Genomic DNA, 23,790 nt, shown 5'->3' with positions numbered 1-23,790 from the left:
AGCAAATTCCAAATTATTAGAGGCTAAATAGATACCTTCTTTAAATTAGACATTGTATGTTTTCTGTTTCTGGGTATCATTTCAGTCATAATTCAAGAGCCAATGCTTACAAACTTAACTCCGTATGATTGCTTTTTTTCTTTTTAAGATTTTATTTATTTATTTATTTTTGGCTGTGATGGGTCTTCACTGCTGATCAGGCTTTTCTCTAGTTTCAGCGAGTGTGGGCTTCTCATTGAGGTGGCTTCTCTTGTTGTGGAACATGGGCTGTAGAGAGTTGCAGCTCTAGGGCTCTAGAGCCCTAGCTCAGTAGTTGAGGCACATGGGCTTAGCTGCTCCATGGGCTGTGGGATCTTCCCGGATCAGGGATCAAACTCATGTCTCCTGCATTGACACATGGATTCTTTACCACTGAGCCACCAGGAAAGCCCCAAATAACTGGTTTTGAGCAAGAACCCAACTGATACTTAACCACTAAACTACTCAGAGCACCCTTCATTCATCTTTAGAACAGTCATTTAAAAATAAGGAAAACAGTAATTATTTTCTCAATATGGTTATAAAAGCTGAGATAAGAACAGTACTTACAACTTCAATAGCTCTAGAAACACAAAGATCATGAAAACTAGGGAAGGGTGAATATAACAGAAGAAGACCAGTAGGTTGAGAATCTAACAGGAGGTATTTATGCAGAAGATAGGAATTACCCTGGAGGAGGAGCCAAGCCCCAGAAGATGAGAAAGAGCATATAACTTTATAAAAGAGCTAACTTTAGGAAAGGACCCAAGAGAAAACAAGTCCCATGAGGGCAGAGCTCTGATTTGTCTTGTTTTGTCACAAGATAGATACTCAATAGATAATTGCTGAATGAGTAAATGAAACAAATGGATAACTTAAGGTGTAACTATGAAGAGTTTACCAAAAAAGAAGAAAAAGGAATGTTTTAAGTGGGAAGAGGCTTGCCTGTGCCACTGTCCTTGGTCCTGAACAGTTGTGTTTGGCTTGTTATGATAGTTTCCTAATTCTTGTTCACTGGTGTCCAAATTCTACTCATTTTCCTTTGCTTGAATTTTCATCTTTATGAAATTTCAAAAAGAGTCTGATTTTTTGAGCTGCAGAACAAATCATTTCATGACTTCTGTTCAGAGTTGGCATAGCTGATTACATGTACTTTCAACAGTTCTACCATGCTTGACACATAAATATTTTCCCTACTCCCCTTGGGAAGTTAATCATTATGTGTTTCTCATCCTCCTCTGATGTTATACTTTAGTTTAAAAATAACAGTCATTATCACTCAATTATTCAGTGATCAAGTGTAGCACCAGGTGCAAACAAAAGTTCTGACAACACTAAAACATACCCTTGTTACTGCAGGATTTAAGAGCCTGGCATTTATGAAGGTAGTGATCAGGTTACTCTTAATGTGAAGGAGATGAAATGGAAGGACAGAATAATGATTTTTTTTTTTCTTTTTGCCCTTTAACTTCCTTCCCTGGTGGCTCTGATGTTAAAGAATCACCCTGCAATGCAACAGATCCAGGTTTGATCCCTGGGTCAGGAAGTTCGCCTGAAGAAGGGAATGGTTACCCACTCCAGTATCCTTGCCTGGAGAATTCCATGGACAGAATGGGGTGGGCTACAGTCCATGGGGTTGCAAAGAGTCAGACACGACTGAGGGACTAACACTTTCACAGCAAAATTTAACAGCAAATAGCTTTCTGTCTTCATCACTGTTCACACTGATAAAATCAACACATAGTATGTTTATTTTAATGATCTTTACAATCAATCCTCTGAACATGATAGCTCTAAAATATCTATAGCACAGTCATTTGGGGTTTTTCTCTTTGTGTGTGTGTATCTTTATACACAGACCTGTAAGTACACACCTATACACACACACAAATCAAACATGCACACATATAATTGCAAAAAAAAAAAAAAAAAAAACACTCAAAGAATTATCTACTTAGAACTGAAAAGAGCTTTGAGCTGATATAATTCAAAGCCATGGCATTGTAGATGACCTTGAATGTAAAATAACTTTCAAATTCCACACAGATTTCCAACATAGTCACAAACATAATGTCTGAGAAAACCAACCAAAGATGAACATGAATGCATTTGGATTAAAAAGTCATCTCACTTAATATTTTTAAATCAAATTTCAAATTTCAGAAAGGAGGTCTATGTAGCCCTGTGGATCTAATACTATCAAAGAAAAAATATGATATTTTCCCCACATAGAAACAGACACACAAGTAAAAAAATAATAATAATAATTGCAGGAGAAAGGGACCTTCTCCTCCAATTTAATTGCATCACTTGTGTGCACTTAGAAAAATCTGTCTTGTTCATCAGCAATAATGAGGGAGAAAAGTTGGCAACAGAGTCAATAAAAAAAATTATTCAGAGCATTTAAAAATAGTTTTTACCATAATTGATATAAACTTTTTACTCAAATTTCTGATATTTCCTCTTCTCGATTATGACTCAGTATTACCAAAATGTAGCAAAAGACTGAAAAAACTAACGTTTATGCTAACCATAATGATTTACTAATGTGGACATAGCTAAACACTTATCCATTTATTGATTTAACCTAGTTCTCTTAAACATAAATGCATATTATAAACATCTTGTAGAGAGATCAGTGATTGGGGGTAAGTTGTGCTAAAGGGCATGAAGAAACCTTTCTTGGGATGGAAATGCTCTGTAATCACTGAGATGGTTGTTAACAGTACAAATTCAGTACCAATTCATCAAAATGTAAACAGTGCACTTAAGACTGGAAAGTTGCACTTGCATGTAAATTATATCTCAGTCAATCTGACAAAATAAAACCCCAAACCCTAACGCACCATGAACCTAAAGAATCATTTCTACAGAGTACCTGCCGTAGACACACAAACATTAATTACGACCCAGCCTAATACTACAAAGAGGGACTTCGCATCACAACTACTGAGCCCATACTCTGTGATGGAAGATCCTGCTTCATACAACAAGGATCCCGTGTGCTGCGACTAAGATCCAGCACAGCCAAATAAATAAGTAATTATTTTTTAAAAATACTACAACGAATGCATTAAGCAAACAGCGACTCTAACAAAACACAGAGAGAGGGATGATATGCTTAAAGAATATTAAGTACAAAAATTAGGTTAGATATGATTAATACAGAGTAGAAAATAGATTTCCTACCCCCCGCCCTAACTATCCCTTGTGTGTGTGTTGCGTTCAGTCACTTCACTCAGTGGCCAACTCTTTTCGACCCCATGGACTGTAGCCCACCAGGCTCCTCTGTCCATGGGATTCTCCAGGCAAGAAAGGCAAGTGTGTTGCCATGCCTGCCTCCAGGGGATCTTCCCAACCCGGGTATTGAACCCATGTTTCCTGGGGTTCCTGCATTGCAGGTGGATTCTTTACCACTGGGCCACTGGAGAAGGCCAATAATTCCTTACCAGCACTCAGTCTAATTTAGGACAGAGTTGGGGCAACTTCTGGGAGTGTCTTAACTCACTCCCCCTAGACACCACCACTCAAAGCTTCCCTTGGACATTTTGGTCTACTCTTACTTAACACTTGTCATTATTCTGACCAGAAAAGATGAGTGGCCAATTCCACCTACGCCTCTGCCTCTATACTAGAAAGAACTGGACAGAGAAAGAAACTCAGATCCTGGGTGGAGGACATAGTGGCAAGCCAGGATGGTTTGCTATGGGAAGATCTCCCCCTGCCTCACTGAGAGATCCCTTCACCTTGATGATGCCCTAATCAGCTCCCAAGAGTGTCTATAAATATAGAGGAGAGAAAAGAACTAATAATGATGAATGTAACATAATTAAACAATTTATGAAGGATATAATATTGGAGCCATGGGAACCGATAGGCTACATGTATCTTACCTGCAAGTTAAGTAAGTACTAGCTGTCCTCCGCCATCATACCAAAGGAAAAAACCTAATAAATTGGGAATACCACTAACTTTTCCATCAGATTAAACAAACCAAGACCATTTTGAAAATATATAGGGAAGGGAGGTGATACATGTAAAATTATGGCTGATTTGTGCTGCTGTGTGGCAGAAGCCAACACAACATTGTAAAATGATTTTCTCTCAATTAAAAAATAAATTTGAAATTCTTTTAAAAAAGGTTACATAAAAAATAAAAGAAAATATATAAGGAAAACACACAATTAAGAACAAAAATAATATTTTAAAAATATAGGCAATGAAAAGTATGAAAAAAGTTTTTATTGAGTCCATCTGTGCACCTTCTCCCAAACCCCCAAGCAAAGGAGACACAGATTTCTGCTTCCAAAAAATGATTTCTTGCAAACCATAAATACATATGCTTTCAATTTTATTTAATAAAAAGTAGGGCAAAGTAAAAAACAGGTGCCTCTACAGCTGGAGTATGTGAAACACATGTAACACTTCTGATAATGCTGAATTCCACCCTCCCCTCCTTTGGAATTTAAAGCATCTCTAAAAACCTGCATGTCAAATATTACCAAATATTTAGAGTCTAAAAGGATGAGGTTCGTTATTCTGCCCAGTAACACATCTTCAAATAATATTTCAGTCTTGTTTTGAAGAACTGCAATTGATATCTTTTCCATATATATTTAACCTCCTACAGATTTATTTGATTCTCAATAATTACTATTCTCTGGTAAAAGGCATATGTTATTACAGTACACTACGCTCCCACAAGCTGTCCATTCAGTGTATTTTAATAAATCTCTGCCAGAGCTGTATAAATTTGATCCTGTTTAAATTTAATAAGGATCAGAATATATCAAAGCACAAATACCCATGGGAGAAATAGATATTTTGCATAGTTATTGAATGGCCTATTCAGGGATACACTATGTAAGACCCAGACCATCAACCTTGAATTAAAAAGAGAGATTAATGTGCTCAAAGCCAGCTACTTGTTAAATAACATATGAAATTAGTATTTAATAAAACATCTTCTCTATATTGCTGCTAATGGTATCAGTCCTAATACAGCTTTAATATCAATATTCCTGTACAGAATTTTAATATTTACAAGAATTGCCAGCTATGTATTTCTCAAATATCTACATTTACCTTTATAAAACGCAATACTATGTGTGTGGCACAGGGGAGAAAAGCATCTTAGAGTAACTTAGAATCAGGGGCTTAATGTCCATCTGAAAAATATAAATAAAAAGAACAACTGCTTTACTTGATCGATTTCTCACAGATTTCAAGCATGAGGAACAATGCATGCTTTTCCAAACATTCTCTTCTATGGTAGGATGGGATGTTTCTGATCTGAATCATATTTCAATGACCATTAATATTCTGTGGTTAAGTAAATCACTTCAATTCCTTTTTCTACCAAAATTTGCACTTGAGTGTAAACACCAAAGACAATAAGCAATGAGACTGACTTTAGTAACTGGAAGAAGTTACAGAAAGGCTAAATGTCAGTTATCAGGAAATCCTTCCTCGTGGTAAGAACAATTAAGAGACAACTATTGCCAAGATTAAAGGAAAAAAAGAGTATTACTCAAGGCACATAAAACCAACCTTTTCTCACACTAAATGTCCTTGGCAGATGGAGGGGCTAAACTGTTTTGAGTTATCTACAAACATTTTGGAAGCTACAAATTGTTTAAAACCCATGAAATCTACACTGGCTCACACATGTTATATTGAAATCTATACCTCCTTATTCCCAAATGCTTCCTTCTTATTTAAACTAGAAATACAAGCACCAGTTCACTCATCACACAGAGTTATAAAATATACAGTCAGCTGGCCCACCAAGATCCATTAGCCAACCGTAGCAGGAGATTAGGTCTTTCTATGGGATAGGTGGTTGTCAGGCAACCAAGGCAATGTGCCACGCTCCTGAGACAGGAGCCCCTCATCACTTCTCACTGTCTTCTGTGAGCACCTGAATCCTACTTCTCTACTGCTGCTATCTCTTCTGTCTCTTCGCTGGACTGGGTTGGATGAAAGAAGTGAATCCTAGCTGAGCAAAAGAAAGGGATATGATGGTTGGGCAATCAGCCATTTCACACTGAGAAGATGCGTTTAAACACCAGACATCACCTCTTATGTAGAAGTAGCAATAAAACGACCTACAAATACCATGCCTCATGGAAACTGGATTATGGGTGCAGATATCACATGTCAGATGTGCCCAATTTTCTGAAGCAATGGTATATAAGATCTCAATATAAAAAGTGAATCCATAGGAGTAATTTAAAAAATCTTGAGAATGTATCTCTGCCTTGCAATGCAGGAGACAGCAGTTCGATCCCTCATCTGGGATGCCCGCAGAATTAAGCCCGCATGCCCCAACTACCGAGGCACAACTCTAGAGCCTGCTCACTGCAACTAGAGAAAGTTCTCATGCAACAACCAAGACCCAGCACAGTCAAAAATAACTAAATAAATTTTAAAAATTATATTAAAAAAACTAGCTCTTTGTTGAATATCTTCAGTTTACCAGTGAAAATACTGTCATTTATTATAACTTCCCTGAAAAGCCTTTATTTCAAAAGATCAGGCTTAGCAGCAGGACAAGCACCTTATCTGATGCAAAATACAATTACAACAAATAGAGATACAACCACTAGCAACTGTTCATAACAAGCTAAAGCTGAGAAACTATTAAATCACATGCTTGCTTTGTTCACGCTAATGTGTGCGTATTAAGTCACTTCAGTCCTGTCCAACTCTTTGTGACCCCATGGACTGTACCCCCAGGCTCCTCTGTCCATGGGATTCTCCCGGCAAGAATACTGGAGTGCATTGCCGTGACCTTCTCCAGGGGATCAAAGACATGCACTTCAAATTACAGCTCTTCACCCTAGATCAGTGTCTGCCAAATTTCAATTATTTGTATACCACCCCTATGAATTTTGCCATTTAAAGCAGATCCACATTCTTCCTTCTCCATAATCTTGGGGACAGATGTGTTTTACAGCTGAGCGTTTTTAAGATTTAGAAAAGTAATACAATGTATATTCCATCTATGACATGATACCTCTAGTGGTCTGGGCAGCATCCCATAATCAAATACACAAATATTTCTGCAGCAAAATGTCTGAATATTCACACGAAGGGGGATAAGTAGAAAATAAAAACAGTCTTACCTAAGTTTGGTTCAGGTTTTGTTGCAAATGTATTATAGTAAACTTTTTTTTTAAAATAAGGAAAACTTTGTTTTTCAGAGCTTTCAGAATTCGGGAATTGTGGCTAAAGCATTGTGAGCCTTTGCTTCTCTTTAATTCCACCATTTGAGTAAGAAAAATTATGCTTTTTTATTAACAAAAGGAAAATTTATATCATAAGTAGAAAACCAGTATTCTTTGCCATAAATAGAACATAACCATCGAAAGTAATACAATGAAAGAAAAATGATCAATTTCATTCTAGCAAGCTACTAGCTACAGAAAGTTTGTGACCAAGTCCTATGTCTCCCCTCTTCCTCCTCTTTCTCTCTGCCTATGTATCCCTCCTGATTCCTTCCTTCTCTCCACCCTCTGCTTTTCCCTCTCTTCTTTCAAGCTCTATTAAAAAAGAGAGATTAGCAAGTATTAGGTGTTAATGACATAGTGGCAACAAACTGAGATTTTCCTCATTACTGTAAAAAGACTGAAAAGGAAATGGAAAAGAAACCCTTTCTACATCACTCAGTATGGTTTAATGACATATCCTCAAAGCTAGGAATCAAATCACATCCCACTGATGGCTGAGGTTCACCACCACCTCCCTCCCTCCAGTCTTACATAAACTCATCCCAGCTGTCTGCTCCCATCCCTGGCTGGCCTACCTTCTCTGTCAGCTGTTTGGAAATACACACAGAGGTCTTCAGTATGCAGCTGCAAAGAAACTTAAATTGTGTAAGGCCACAAGGGTCCAGGAAGCACTTCACTCTACATGAAACCCAGTTTATATTTGTTAAATGTGTTCTGCCTTTGTCTATGGCTGCCTTTGTGGAAGACACTGTAATCACCAGAGTATGCATTTTGCAGAGATGGACTGAATCTACACAACTCTGGTGGATGGGAGTATATTCTCTCCGATGGTCTCTGGTCCCTTCAGAGGCCTCGGGATGGTTCAGAGCAGTGATGCTCACTCAGACTGAGATCCTGAGGCTGCAGCAACAGCATCACCTGGGAGCCTGTTAGACACGCCAATTCTTTGGCCCCACCACAGACCAAGACAGAAACTCTGGATGTGAGATCCGGCAATTTCGGTTCTAACAGGCCCTCTAGGTGATTCTGATGCTCATTAAATTTTAAGAAGCATGAGAGTATGGAGCACAGGCTCTGAACCAGCCTGCTGAGTTTGAATCTCATATCTATCCCCTCTGAGCCTTTGACCATGAATAAGTTATTTAATCTAGTCACGCCTCTGTTTCCTCATCTGTAAACTGGGACCTTACCAGGACTTACCTTAAGAATTGAGGATTAAATTTACTAATAGAGGTCACATGCTTAGACTAGTTTTTGGAAATACTCCACAAATATTTATACTCCAAATTTCCACATAAGACCTTTACTTACAACTAACAATGGGATTTGTTTTCTCCAAACAACAAAGACATTGAATGACTGTTTTCATTTAAGGATTAAAATTAAGGTTCAGAAGACTTGTCTCCTAAAGAATTGGGAGCCTAAGTCCACCGCAGCAGAGATAGCCAAATGACAGCCCACAGGCTATATGCAACACCTGGATGGTTTCAAACTAGTTGCCAAGATTTAAAAATTGAGAAATAGCATGGGATCAAAATTTCTGGAACCCCTTGAAAACTCTGGAGTTAGAAAATACTAAACAATTAGCTTAGCTAATTGGAGGAATTAGCTCCTTTAATTCCCTGGAACTATGGGTGGTCAGAACAGAGGTGCCACCATGCCCTTAGATGGAGTCCACGTTCCGCTCTCAGCCATATACACAGGCAAGTCAGCTGCAGTCACATGTCACCTTCCGGGTGCCTATGACAGGTGGCTTTGTAAGCCCGTTCCTCCTGCAAACTCGAAGAGCTTTCAGCACGTTCTCTGTGCACAGCATGGCCAACCATCCCAGTCTACCCAAGACGGAGGTTTCCTAGGACATGGCTCTTTTCCTGCGAAGACTGGGAGAGTCCCAGGAAACCCAAGATGAGTTGGGCACCTTACCCACGCAGATCACTCCCAAATCTATACCCCAGGGGTCTCTCCTGATATTCTGGTCCTCAGGTCCAACTACTATGGGGCATGCTTCCCACCTTTACCTCAAAACCAAACAAACAAACAAACAAAAAAGCCACTTTCTTTATTCATTTGTGCATTTTGCAAATACTTCTTGAATGTTTCCTCTAAAGCAGGCACCAGTCTGGGCAATGGGGATTTAGCAATGAAGAAAAGAGATAAAACTCTCTGCCCTTAAAATGTTATGTCCTGGCACGGGGGAGACAGGCAGTCAGTGAAATCAATAGTGTCTATTGTAAGACCAAATGAGTGAGGAAAATGGAGACGAGAAGCGGGGATAGAAAAATATCATGGAAAGGGAAGAGGGCTCATAAAAGGTCCTAATGGGTTGGTTAGGTTGATCATTAAAGGGTTGGTCATTAAAGGGTTCCCTGAGAAAAGGACATTTGGGAAAAAAGACTTTAGGAAGATGAGGGAGGGAAACATGAAAACACTGCTGAAAGGGGTTTGGAACCAGACTACAGGGAGTAAACTAAAGATACGAGTGTGTCTGGAGTTTCTGAGGGCGGCAGGAGCAGAGTGAGCCTTGCCTAAGAGATGAGATCAAGAAGATCATGGCAGCCACCCAGTTGAGACCTTACAGGCCTTTATGTGGACTTTGGCTTTGACTGAGTGTCAGAGAGTCACTGGAGAGCTCTGAGCAGGGAATAATAGGACTAATAGGACCTAACTCAATTATTTTTCTAGAATAGTCATCAACACACAGGGGTTTTTTCTTCATACCTAAGCAAGTCAGTTCAAGCAAACTAGGTTCCGCTCCTATAATTTCAGCATCCTTCTCACTGAAGGTAAGAACCTTGTTTCACACCATGGGGTCCTTAGGCAACAAAGACTGATAGAGAATCAAACAGTGAAAGAGAGACTTACCTCAGTTCCTCTACTGGGATTTATGTACTGGAGGCTAATATGCTTTTTTTGTTCAGGAATATTTGTGTTTATGAAGACATTCTGATGAATGATACTTTTTTTCCGTTCATGAAATTTTCAACATAAAAGAACCCTGAATTCCTATTTTGAAATCCATTGTGCCATTTTTATTCTGCCTGTATTTTAATATAGCATCAATATTTAACTACTCATTAAATGAAGTGTGACTTTTATAGTGAAAATGTCAGTCTTTGCAGTTCATTAAATTCATTTAAAGTATAGCTGCTTGATATTTTTTTTTCTTGGAAGAATAAAAGGACTACAAATTGAAGGCATAAACTTGAAATTTAAGTATGTGTTTTCTTCAAAATTAACATTCAGGTTCTGTAACATTATTCATAAGACCCAGGGACTGTTTGCATCTTCCTGCATTTTACTTAGTGACTGTCGTCTTTATAGAGTACAGAGCTGTTTATCACAGCTGGATATGACCAGTGGAATGTCACTATGGACATTAAGATGTCATAAGCTATTATGAATCTCTGGAATTCTGCATGTAGTATTAAAAAAACATTATCTTGAACTATAGCATCAGGAAAAAATATACCCTGGAAGATGTGAAATTTAATAACTCACTGAATCCAATAGGCCCTAAAAGGGGTCTATTTCAGTTTTAAAAAATAATTCTGATAAGACGTTTGATCGCCTGAAAGAAAAGGATATATTCGAGGCAGAATTTGAGAAATGAATGTAAGTCAGTTTTTTTAGATGTTTGTGATTCTTTCTTCCTAAAAATGACTATGATTTACATGATGGGCCAGAAAATGCAAATGATGTCAAATCACCATGGGGACGTGTACTGAAGGACAACGGCCCTTAATGAGATGTTGGAAGACTTCGGCATTTCTGAACCAGACATAAAGGAAATGAACATCCCCAGGCCCTACCTCTTCTCAGAGATGCTAAAAGGGACCCAAGTCTTGTGAGAAGAACACGGCTACTCCACTCCCCCCACCCAGGACCCATTAACCTCCCACCCCCAGGCCGCCCCTCAGCACCTCATGCCAGGTCTACCCAACCTCCAGAAGTATAAGCATGATCCTCAGCAAAGCACCTGAAAGATAAAGCCCAACTTCTGCAGTGTGCCTGGAGAGACCCTCCCAAATGCAGACTGTCCTCCCCTCTGGGTTTCTGCTGAGAACCCCCATGTGCTGCCTGGTCGTGGCTCTATGACTTTCCTCCTCTGCATACCTACCTCCCAAGTTCAGCTAAAGTAAAATTCCTCTATCAGTTTCTTTAGCTGGAATGATCATAATTTAAAAAAAAAAAATTCTGCTCTGTTCTATTCCAGTTTCAAAAGTCTAAGCAGTCTAGTGTTAGTCGCTCAGTCGTGTCCAACTCTGTGATCCCACGAACTGTACAGTCTACTACTGTACAGTCCCCTGCCAGTCTACTCTGTTCATGGGATTCTCCAGGCAAGAATACTGAAGTGGATTGCCATTCCCCCATCCACAAAAGTCTAAAAGGCATGCTCTTTAAGGGGGAAAAAAGGAGGGTTGAAGTTTGACTTCTTTTTTTTTTAAACTGGAGTGTAATTGCTCTACAGTGTTGTGTTCCTTTCTGCTGTGCAACAAAGTGAACCCACTCTAAGTACACATACGTCCCCTTCCTGTTGAGCCTCCCTCTCATCCCCCAATCCCACCCCTCCTAGGTCATGAGTTTGGGGGTTGAGTTTTGGAAAGGAAACATGCAGGACTTGACTGCCACCGTGCGTGCTGAACTCACTGCAACTAATCAGCTACAGTAAATAAAATGACTGAAGAACATTTTGGATGAACACAAAGGTTGATGATTGGGGGAGGAGGGCTACCCATGTATTTATTAAAATGTGATGATCCACTCGAAGAAGTTAGTGGGGTTGTTTTCTTTTTTTCTTCTGCCCTTTTCCCTGAAGCCCTCCTACTGCAAAGGAAATGGGGGGGCGGGGGGAGGAACATTATCTGGAGTCCAGAGCACTTCCCTAAATTACTTAGACATATAAGTAAAACAAAATAAAATAACAAATCAAATTCTACTTCAGACATCTGGCCACTTGTTAAGAAGTGTGCAGCCTGCCATCAGCAACTTTAACCACTACACCTAAAGGGAAAAACATCAATTTCAAATCAGTGGCTACTGTCAACCAAGTATGAATTGCTTCTTTGCAATCAGAGATAGTGGAGGCCTGGACTACAAAGGCAGTAGCTAAAGGGAGGGTCTCTTCTCATGCCTCTGCTACTTTCTACCACTGGGACATCCATCTGAGTCCCATTGAGTGTCGTACACGTGCCTGCACGCACACATACACACACACACGCCCTTTCAATGTTGCCCAATTTTTTTATTTTCCCCACTCCCTCCCTTCCCTGTTATAAGTATTAATACTGCATTAATTTATAACATAAACCTGCTAGGTAAACCCAAAAGGAAGAGTAAATGAGTTAAAAATATATATATATACATATATATACACATATATATATGTATATATATCCCACTGAAAGATACCCACAATTGAATTGTTCCTCTCTTTAAATAGCAAAAACACTGGTCTGCCCATAAAGAACTAAATGTTCACTTGTTTTTCTTTAGATCTTCCAGAATTGGCTCTCCAGGAGCTTCTGCCATATTGGCCAAAGTAGCTACATTTTATAAGCTACTGCTGCCTCTGAGGCATGCTCCAACATTTCCATTGGCTTAAGTATTCTCATACTTTTTTCAAGTTTGTAGTTGTCCAAGTTTAATTACCCCAGAACAATTCCGTCATCGACAACTAACTAAAAGAGTGTGGAATTCCCCACCCCCATCCATCTATTCATTGAGATTCTACCATGTCTGGAATGTCCAGGGAAAGATTCAATAACCAAGGGAGAAATGAGTTGCATAAACTCAAAGAAAACAGAATAGCCAAGGCAGGAGATTACGAAGCCTGGAGATGAGGACTCACTGAATTAAACATTCTTAAGCAGACTTACATACATAATGAATTGGTCAATTCTGTCCAATGTTTCTGAAAGAGATTACCCTTCCAACAAGCCAAATGAGTGTTCAAGGATGGTGGCTCGGATGGATTCCTGAACAAAATAAGTGTTAATCACTTTATCTCCCCCAATCTTTCTTTGTGAAGAAGAGCAACTTTTCATTTCCATAAAGCCTTGAAATCTGTTGGCTGGTAGGGGATAGGGGGGCGGTTTAGAGGAGGGCTGGTTAGAGGATGCAGACAATGAAGTCCCTGAAAAGGGGGATTTCCTGACAATAAAACCCTGATCAGAGCCCAAGAGGGCACATTGTTGTCTGCAGCACTACCCCCTTCCCTTTGGGAATTCCAAGCATGATAGAGAGGGAAGGGTCATGGTGACGACTGCTCTGGGAAGGATCAGCCAGGTAGGCTTTGCAATTTATTGCTTGGAAAATGCTGGACTGCCACAGTACATGTTCTTGGAATTTGTTCTTTTGAACACATTGCTACAGGTTCCTTAAGACATCCTATCAATTGTTCAAGGAATGCGTAATCAGTCTACAGAATCTTTAAACAAGGGACCTTAACTATTAGCATAAAACATTTCAACTAGTTATAAATTGAGATTTTCCTGCGCACCAGACACAGGGATGAGTTCTGAGCACAGACAATCAAGACTGACAGACATGAAGGTCACCATGTAGAAAGGTGAAACTATTTCTTAAGCATCTATGCACCATACAGCAGGGGCCCCAAAACCTGATGGGTACTGGTCCATTGCCTGTTAGGACCTGGGCCTCACAGCAGGAGGTGAGCAGTGGGAGAGTGAGTGAAGCTTCATCTGTATTTACAGCCACTCCCCATCACTCGAATCCCCCCAGTCTGCGGAAAAATTGTCTTCCAGAAAACTGATCCCTGGTGCCAAAAATGTTGGGGACTGCTGCTATATGGCATAGTCACTACCAAATATTTGAGGGATGAATGAAGAAAAGATTTCTGAGTTTGGGATTCATGTGACTCAAACCTAAAAAGAATAATAACAACTAGCAGATAAACTGGAAATGACCAAACACAGGAAATAATCAACTTGAATGTGTCCCTCAAATTAGAAGAAATGGGATGAGAAGCAGAAATCCTTGATATCCAGATCATATCTGTTATTTAATGTAATCACTGCATAGAACCAGTCATTGGTGGTATTTTAACAATTCACTACAGATAGCTTTGTGACTGACTTAATTCAAGTGTCTAGAGACACAGGTGGACCCTAACTGAGCCAAGTCCCAAGTTCATAAACAATTATCCCGTCTAGTGAACACAGACCTTCTCTTCTCAATCTACTCTATCACATAGCTTTGCAAATTCAAAAGTTTTTTCTATTAACCCAGAGAGATCCCCAAACAGAAAGAGAGAGGAAGAAAAAGAAAACAGTTGCCAGATGCAAAGGCGGCTGTTGATTCTCTTACCTGGTCCCGGGACTTCCTTCCCTGGTGACTCCCCAAAACAGACACTGGCCTTCTTAGCTATTCTGAGGCACACACAGTAATGGAGCCTCCTTTTAGCTCCATTAGGCCCTAGAGAAAAATCTGCCCTATATTTAGATAAATGCCCTTTGTAACGAAAGAGTAATTCATCCCAGTTAGCACTTTCTAAATGATAAAACAAGAAAGTTTTCCAAAATACTTCTCTAGCTCAGCGGTTCCCGACCAGGGGCAATTCTGCCCCCCAAAGAACATTCGGCCAAGTTGAGAGACATTTCTTTTACTGGAGGTACTATAGGCATCTAGTGGCTAGAGGCCAGGGTTGCTGCTAACACCCAATAATATATGAAAAAGCTCCAAAACAAAGAATTATCTGGCCCCAAACATCAATAGTGCTAAGGTTGAGAAACCCTGATCTAGTTATACATTAAGCAAAGAAAACAGGATCCATCTATCAATGTTTAAGGTGTAAAGTCCTCCAAACAGTTCCGTTCATATATTTGATATTCCGGGGCAAGATCCTTCTGCCACAGTCTTTGTTCAGCAATCTCTCCGCAGCTGAAGAAATTCACCTGATCTCAGGTGAAAAATAATACCATAGAATAATAATGATGATAATTACTGTACCATGCATGGGGCTTAGTTGTGTCCGACTCTTTGTGACCCCATGGACCATAGCCTGCCAGTCTCCTCTGTCCATGGACTTTTCCAGGCAAGAATACTGGAGTGGGTTGCCATTTCCTCCTCCAGGGGATCTTCCCAACCCAGGAATTGAACCTGTGTCTCATGCATTGGCAGGCAGATTCTTTACCACTGTGCCACCTGGGAAGCCCTAATGATGATAATAGCTAACAATAATGAAGCCCTTGGTATACAAAGAGCTACAGTCAATATTTACAACAACCCTATGTTATAAATGCTGTCATTAATTTCTACAAAGTATATTTATTTATGGGCTTCCCAGGTGGCTCAGTGATAAACAATCCGCCCACCATTGCAGGAGACGGGGTTCGAGCCCTGAGTTTGAAAGATCCCCGGGAGAAGGAAATGGCAGCTCACTCCGGTATTCTTGCCTGGAAAATCCCATGGACAGAGGAGTCTGGTGGGCTGTAGTCCACAGGATCACAAAAGAATTGGACATGATTTAGCAACTGAACAACAACAAGAAGCTTATTTATTATATACAACAATCCCATGTAGCAGGTGGGTCTAGAAGTCTCTAAAATGGAAGTCTTATGAGCAGGATTTCTCTGTTTTGTTCACCAGTGTCTGTCTACCACCCAACAGAGCAGAATTACCATTTTAGAGATGAGGCTCACAAATGTGCGGGAGATCATAGAGCCCACACATAGTGGAAAGTGGCTCCAACTGGGCCTCTGCCCCCACACCCTGCCAGCCTGCCAACTGCTCGATATTCAGAGTCATTAAAATCCATTAGAACTCTTGGGCCAACCTTAGATAAACAACTGAAGGAGGAGTGAGTCAGGCTGCTTTCCAAAGTTACCAAAATAAAGTTTTCCACTTTTCAGGAAGCTGATTAAACAAAACAGTGGCCCCAAGACAATGGTAAAGTACATCTGCATTGCCATGAGTCACTTTAAAGCAATCTAAGAGGGTGGCTGGTTTTACAAGAGGTTAACTGCTTCTCTTAATTTGGGCAGAGCTCACGTGGCACCGGGCAGGCTTCCCAGAACCAAGACAGCAGCACTTTCTCAAAGATCAAACACCCTGGGTGTGCGCAGAAATGTTTTCCAACTACGAGGGAGCCAACTCGTGGGTCCTGGAATGTATGTGAGGACCAGTCACCACTTGACAACTGGTCCAATGGACTCCCAATGCTGGTGTAATCTTAGCACAGTCTTCAGGTAAAATTAAAACCACATCTACTCAATTACAGGCAGGTTCTTTGCCAGCTGAGCTACCAGGGAAGCCCAAGATAAATGCTGATGATGGCGTAATGTGAACATATAGGAATTAGAGGAAATCTTTGACTGATAGATTTGAATGCTCGGGCACGATCCCAATTTCTCTGTTCTCATCATTTCAATAAATTCCCTAACTCTGGGGAAAATATCCTAAAAGAGACGAATTCTAGCAAGCATTTTAAGTTGAGAATTAGACTCGTCCTTATAAAAAGACCAAAAGGGGAAGGGATGTGCTTGGTGATTTTTTTTTTTTTTCAGTTGCACAATATTGACATAACCAGTAGACTTTAATTTCCTAAGTGGAAATTTCTCTTGTAGAAAGATATGCAAGGTATCCTTGACACTATATAAACACGCTCATTGTACTTAGGAGCATTTTAAGTATTTATTCATAACCTGTCTTTCTCCACAAAAGAGCTGGGTGACTTTTAAAAGTACAATTGATTCTAAGACAGAGTTTATATTTCTAAGAACCAAGGCAAAAAAATTAAGCAAATAATAAAGCCAAGATGACCGGAATGTACATTCTACTCTCCTGGAGAGTTACTGAGTAAGTTTCATGCTGGACTCCAAGCTTCTTGGCAGCCAATGCAAATAAATAAGAATAACAAGATGTAATAATACCTATTAGCTAAAGCTAAGTGATTTTTTTTTCCCAGCTTTTCCTGTACAGTAACCTAAGAAGATTCTCTGGTAAGACATCATAAAAGAGGACACTGGGATATGTAATGGGATACAGCCTAAACAGAACAGAAAAGAGGATATTCATGAAACTACTATTCGTGCAAAGTGAAGCCCTAGGAGTGTGCAATCGACGTGTGAGAAGGACCCAGTGAAGGCAACTGTGGAGTGGGGTGCACAACTGGGTATCATCCTGAGCAGGCAGCTCTCAGGCTGGCAGAAGCCTTACATTAAATTAGGTTATCTGGTTGAATGGCTGCACTGCATCTCCTTCAGGCCATTCGCCATAAATATATTATCTCTTACAACAGTTTTTACTAAGGATTGAACATCAAGAGCATCATTTCTGATAGGAAACTAAAGGACAAGAATTCTGTGTCAACCATTAAGTATAATGGCCAAATTTATCATCAGAAAAACATTTCCCCGAAAGTTGAATTCTCACATGTGGGTTACATTTCACTGGGAAATTTTAGTAGTCAAGCAATAAGGTGTTGACTGTAGTCCAAAAGTTATCAGTTAACTTAAGGTTGAATTGGCCTCTTTAAAAAAAAAATGCCCTTTTCTTTTTCCTCCCCACATCTGGACATCGTTTTTTTTTTTTTGTCTCTCTAGATACAACTCTTCTGGATCAGTCTCAACCACTCTTGTGGTTGAGACTCTTGTCTTCTGTTGTCACTCTTCTTACTTTTCGTATAAGTCCTATCAGAATTCCTTTAAACTGACTTGGTTTTCCTTCACTTGCTTTCTGCCCTGAACTTCCAGCAGTTTTACCCTAATAAACACACAGGTTCAAAAATCATGGGGAGGGCAGGTGAGTGCCAACTACAACCCCCCATCTCGCATCTGCTCAAGCATCTGTGTTTTCAAAGTGTCTAATAATGAGGTGGTTTTTCAGATGATCACAGTGGTATACATCACAACTAAAAGTATTTCCTAGGAATCTAGGATTAAGACAAGCCATAAATAAGGGAATATGTAGTACAAAATTTTAGCCCACTAGCAGCAGAAACCTGTCAAGCCAAAATCAGAACTGGAGATAATATTTGAAAAATTATTAATGCAGACAGAACAAGGCTATTATGCCACCAAGAACATAAGTATGAACAACAGAGCTTTGAGGGCCAGGAAGATAGCTAATTCAAATTAATATGCTCAAAACAACTGATATATCTAAGCAATGCACAAAAATATTAAGACAGGCAACCCTACTTTGTGGTGTTGATCTACAGCCACTGTAACGACCCTTAATATAATTCAATAATCTTTTCTAAGGAATTTTATTTTTCCTCAATGTGGTTAACTTTGATACTAGATATGAAGGGTCTTCAAAGTCAAGTTGAGGACAAAGCAATTTAGCCAGTAGGCCAATAATCCCAATATCTATTATGCATAAATGGATTAATTTAACTGATATATAAACATTTAAAAAATATTAACAGTTTTGCACTTATTGTATTGCTAATTTTTTATATTGCAAGCAATACAAGAATGCCTAATGCAATAGTGACAGAAAATAAAAAGTGAGCTAATGTAAAAAAATTTTTTTTTAATTTTTTGATGTGAGCTATTTATAAAGTCTTTATTGAATTTGTTACAATATTGCTTTTATTGCTTATGTTTTGGTTTTTTGGCCTCAAGGCATGTGGGATGTTAATTCCCTGACCAGGGATCAAACCCACACCCCCTGGACTGGAAGGTAAAGTCTTAACCACTGGACTGCTAGTGAAGTCCACAAAATATTTAATAATTAATATCAGTGGTATGTAGATATGGCCAAAAAGAGGTGGCAAGGCTGAGAAAGCACTGGTGTACACAAAGATGAGCCATTGGAAGTGCTTTTAGAAGGAGAATGATGCTTAGACTAATATCCTTTTGAGGATCAAACCAAAGTGGAACACAGTCTCAACTGCAGGTGGGAGAGATTTAGAGAATACAGAGCTGGTGAGGAGCCTGTGGTTATAACAGAGGCCTGGGCTAGAATGCTGGCAGTAGAAAGAAAGAAGATAGACGCAAAAGAGCGCATGAGAAAAAAGATGAAGACAACATGAGGAGTTATTGCCCTAAGGGAATGAAAGAGGCCCAGTAATCATGATTAATTTTTTGTATCTGAAAATGGCGAGGGTACTGAGAGAAATGGTGAAAGCGTGAAGGGAAGCTTTGGGAGAAGAGGGATGCTGGTGGCCATATGGCTTATGTTGGATTTGAATAGATGGTAGACAGGGAAGTGGTAATATCTTAGAAGCTCTCTCTAGAGAGAGCTGCCATGTAGGAGATGAGAAATGCATATGAAGCCAGAGATGAAGATTTGAGGCCTTGGAGGGCAGACTGCAAAAAAAAAAAAAAAGTGCCCCACATCTTCCTGTATCCACACACCTTTGTCATATGACTTTGCAATAGTTCCTTTCAAGAAATGGAATCTACTTCTCCCATTGAAGCTGGCTTTGAGCAGTAGAATGTGCAAGAAGGAAAAGAGTTTCTGAGCCTGAACTCAAGGGTTCTTTGAACTTCTTAAAATGCTGCCACCCAGACTCCTGTGTATAATTTGGCTTGCCAGAGGGTAGAGACTACATGTACTCACTGGAGAAGTGAGGACCCCCAGCAGACAGTCAGCCAACCTTCAGAAGCAGAGCCTCCTAGCCGACCTGCCATCAACCACAAACACATGAGAGAACCCAGCTAAGATAAGAATAACTGTGCCATACTGTACAGCAATTATCCTCCAATCAGAATAAATAAATTTAAAAATAGAATAACTGTGCCTCTGGACCCAGCCTAAGCTGCTGATTTGCACAATCCCAAGGGAAACCTTTTTTTTTTTGTTTTAAGCCACAAGGTTTAATTTGTTACACAGCAATAGATATCTGATACAGACAATATCAGAGAGAGAACAGTGAAAGGCAAACAGCAAGACCTACACATGAAGTGGGAAGAAAAAAAAATACAGGGGCAAAACAGCAAGGAGACAAGTTTGGGGAGGCCATTTCCACTGTCTGGGAAGAGGAGAGAAAGCAGACAAAAGAGCAGAAGTACCCAAAGATACCATATTTGGGAACCAGAGACAAGGAAGGTCACAGGAGACAGAAGGGTAGGCGTAGAGACAGGAGATCTCAAGGAGTCACCAGAAAATCATAGCCCCGGGCTTAAAGTAGGATCTAACCTAAAGTTGGCACTCCATATTCTTGCAAGAATGAATGAAGTCTCCTTGGGCAAGGCAGAGCTCACAGGAGAAGAGGGAAAAGACAGTGTCAATAAATAAAAGGAGGAACAAAAGCAAACTGCAGTGAGTTGAGGAGGGCCGGGGAGTAGGAAAGACATGGAACTGTAGGTAGAGATTTCCTGTTTGAGCAATGGTGTAGATAGATGATAAAAAACAGGGGTTCTCAGAGTCAGATTAAGTGTCAACAAAGATGGTCCTTTCTCGACTCATAACTACCAGAGTGCCCGGGACCCAGCAGCAACAGGTTAGCAATGCCAACCCTCCAGCACCCCTCAACCCACTGATCTGCCTTTTATCCCAACCCCCAGCTGACCTGCATGCACATCTCAGTTTGAGAAGCACTGCTCTTCGAGATCCACAGACAAGGAAGAAAGAATGTTTAATTACATCTTGAGAAAGTCCTGTTTTGAACTCCCTTTCAAGACCCCAGATAAAATCAAAGGCAGCATCTCAGTTCCGTGCTGTCACAGCTTCCACACCTCCCTAACACTTGCAAATCCCCCTTTTCAACAAACAGACAGCAGAGCCTGAGGCCAGCAAGGTCTCCAGTAAGCTTTCCAGAATACTGTTTACTCCCCTGGTGTTTATCTTTAGGATTTTCCTCTAAGTCTGGGAAGTGATAGGGTTTTCCACTGGTGATAGTCTTCATTTACCATTAATTTATGTAAGGGAGAAAAGTGAGTTGAAAGAAACTGTGACACATGTTATAATGTGTGTGTGTTAGTTGCTCAGTCATGTCTGACTCTTTGCAACCCCATGGATTGTAGCCCTCCAGTCTTCTCCATCCATGGAATTTTCTGGGCCAGAATACTGGAGTGGGTAGCCATTCCCTTCTCCAGGAGATCTTCCCCACCCAGGGATCGAACCCAGGTCTCCTGCATTGCAGGCAGATTCTTTACCATCTGAGCCACAAGGGAAGCCCATGAGGAGACAGCCAAAATTGCGACCAGTGAGGTGGCCCTCAACAAACTGAAGATGAAAAAAATCTGAAGTGCATGGAGTGGAGGTCAGAGGACATCTGGGCACATTTGAAAGTGGACAGGAACCAGACAGGAAAGACGGGAGTTTTCTGCAGAATCAAGAATATTTAACAGTCAGAAAAGGAGTGACATTGTTACGGGGGTGGGGTGGGATGGTGGGGATTTCTCCCAAAGAGTAGAAACTGCTCTCCTCTGGGTCTGGATGAAAGAGAGACATGGTTCCTACACAAGTGAGGATGACAATAGAGCGATTCCCAGCAGATAATATCAACGTTCCTGTGAAGTGAAAGCTGAGAGTTCACTTCGAAGATTGACTCTGACTTGAAAAGAGTGGGGAGCCCTTGGGCTCTGCATTTGGAAAATGTCCAAGAGAATAAACAGATGAACAAAAGGACTCAGGTACACTCAGACAGTTTTAATTTTTAGTAGGATAAATGGCCTCAGTTCTCAGTTACCCTAAAGTTGAGAAATGGGGTTGACCAAAGGCTGACAAAGCCTACACAGCAAAAGGGGAGGTGGCTGAGGAGGCATGGCGGGGAAGGATGCCTTGGCTTTGCAGCGGTCAAAGGTTAACTAAAGGGACCAGGGGGTTAAGTGAGGAGAAAGGGCAAAGAGAACCACAGGGTTCTGGGGAAGAAGATTCGGTGGACATATGGATATGATGAGTCAGAAGTAAGCTGGGTTTGATCGAAGAGGAAACATGTCCACTGAAAAACAATCTCATTTAAAAGCACAACTAAAGATTGACTTCTGCATAAAACTCAGAGTTTGGACTTGAGAAATGACAGTGTAAAAATTCAAGAGGTAGTTCAAAAAGAAAAGAAATTTGGACCTAAAATATAGGTAATCAATTAACATCAGGACAAAGAATTTGCCGCTCCTGCAAAGAAGATCAAACATGGTGTATTTTAAGCTGGCCCAAAATAAAACCCCAAAGCTGAAGAAAGGATTGAAAAGATAGCATGGTGTATCTCTTTCACTAAAAGAGGACCCTCTAAGGGGCAAATAAAAGCTAAAATATTGAATGAAGTAAAATATAGCATCACCGTTTGTACTTGGAGGTAACCGGAAAGGGTTCCTCAGACCACACTCACAGGCACTCAGGCCTGCTTCCGCAGTAACTGCGTGTCTGCCTGGGCACACGGCCAGCCACAAACTTGCACTGATAGGTGTGGCCTTGTGTCTCAGCTCTGGCCAGTGAGGAATAAGCAAGGGTCCTGTGGCAGCCTCTGGAAGCCTCCCTTGACCGCATTTCCTTCCTGCTGGTTGGACCGTGAAGATGAGTGGCCCTCTACCTGGAACCGTAAGGACAAGGGGCACGTGAAAGCTGGAGGTAAGCTTGGGTCCCAGATGTTTAGGAAGCCCCCAGAGCAGCCCTGTGCTACTTACCTCTGGTCTTCATTAGGGACAAGAGAAAATCTACCTCATTCAAGCCACTGCTTCTCAAGTGGTTTTTTGAGGTTCTGTGTTTTGCTTGTTTTGTTTTATATTTTGGCCATACCTCATGCTTGTGGAGATTTTATTTCCTTGACCAGGGGTCAAATCCAGGCCCCCAGCAGTGAGAGCAGAGACCACTAACCATAGTCGTTGTTCAGGTGTTCAGTCGTGTCCGACTCTTTGCAACCCCATGAACTGTGCACGCCAGGCTTCCCTGTCCTTCACCATCTCCCGGAGCTTGTTCAAACTCATGTCCATTGAGTCAGCCATGCCATCCAACCATCTTATCCTCTATCGTCCCCTTCTCCTCCTGACTTCAATCTTTCCCATCATTCTGGTCTTTTCTAATGAGTTGGCTCTTCGCATCAGGTGGCCAAAGTATTGGAGCTTCAGCTTCAGCTTCAGCTTCAGCATCAGGCCTATCAATGAATATTCAGGACTGATTTCCTTTAGGACGGACTGGTTTGATCTCCCTGCAGTCCAAGGGACTCTCAAGAGTCTTCCCCAATACCACAGTTCAAAAGCAGCAATTCTTCAGTGCTCAGCCTTCTTTATGGTCCAATTCTCACATCTGTACATGACTACTGGAAAAACCATAGCTTTGACTGTATGGACCTTTGTCAGCAAAGTAATGTCTCTGTTTTTTATATGCTGTCTAGCTTTGTCATAACTTTTCTTCCAAGGAGCAAGCGTCTTTTAATTACCAGGGAGGAGTGACCCTAAGGTTTTTTTTCCTTTTACTTGCAAGCAAACCCTAACTCACAGGTTCTTCTTTACCTGCATCAAAGTTTCCCCTTCCTTGACCATTTCTGGAACACTTTTACCAAACCAACCATTGACTTCTGTCTAGAACATCTCCCCATGTACCCATACTGACATAACCACACAAACACCCGTATTTCCTGAACACTCACATATAAACACCTGCTCTCCCACCAAACCAGATGTTTCTCAAA

General features: G+C 40.6%; 1 protein-coding gene across 5 annotated transcripts in view; it reads right to left on the bottom strand.

The window, feature by feature from the left end:
- Positions 1 to 23,790, bottom strand: part of TOX3 (TOX high mobility group box family member 3) — a 117,723-nt gene that overhangs the window by 82,986 nt on the left and 10,947 nt on the right. The window contains exon 1 of one of the 5 annotated variants that reach the window (XM_070451308.1): positions 5,104 to 5,175. The exons of the other annotated variants lie outside the window; for them this stretch is intronic. The gene's annotated coding sequence lies outside the window, so the exon portion shown is untranslated. Of the gene's footprint in view, positions 1 to 5,103; positions 5,176 to 23,790 lie in introns of those variants that run through there. 5 annotated transcript variants of the gene reach the window in all.

This window comes from Odocoileus virginianus, chromosome 20 (assembly GCF_023699985.2).
Source record: "Odocoileus virginianus isolate 20LAN1187 ecotype Illinois chromosome 20, Ovbor_1.2, whole genome shotgun sequence".
In the NCBI taxonomy this organism is placed as follows: Eukaryota; Metazoa; Chordata; class Mammalia; order Artiodactyla; family Cervidae; genus Odocoileus; species Odocoileus virginianus.
This window is presented reverse-complemented; position numbering and strand designations above follow the sequence as displayed.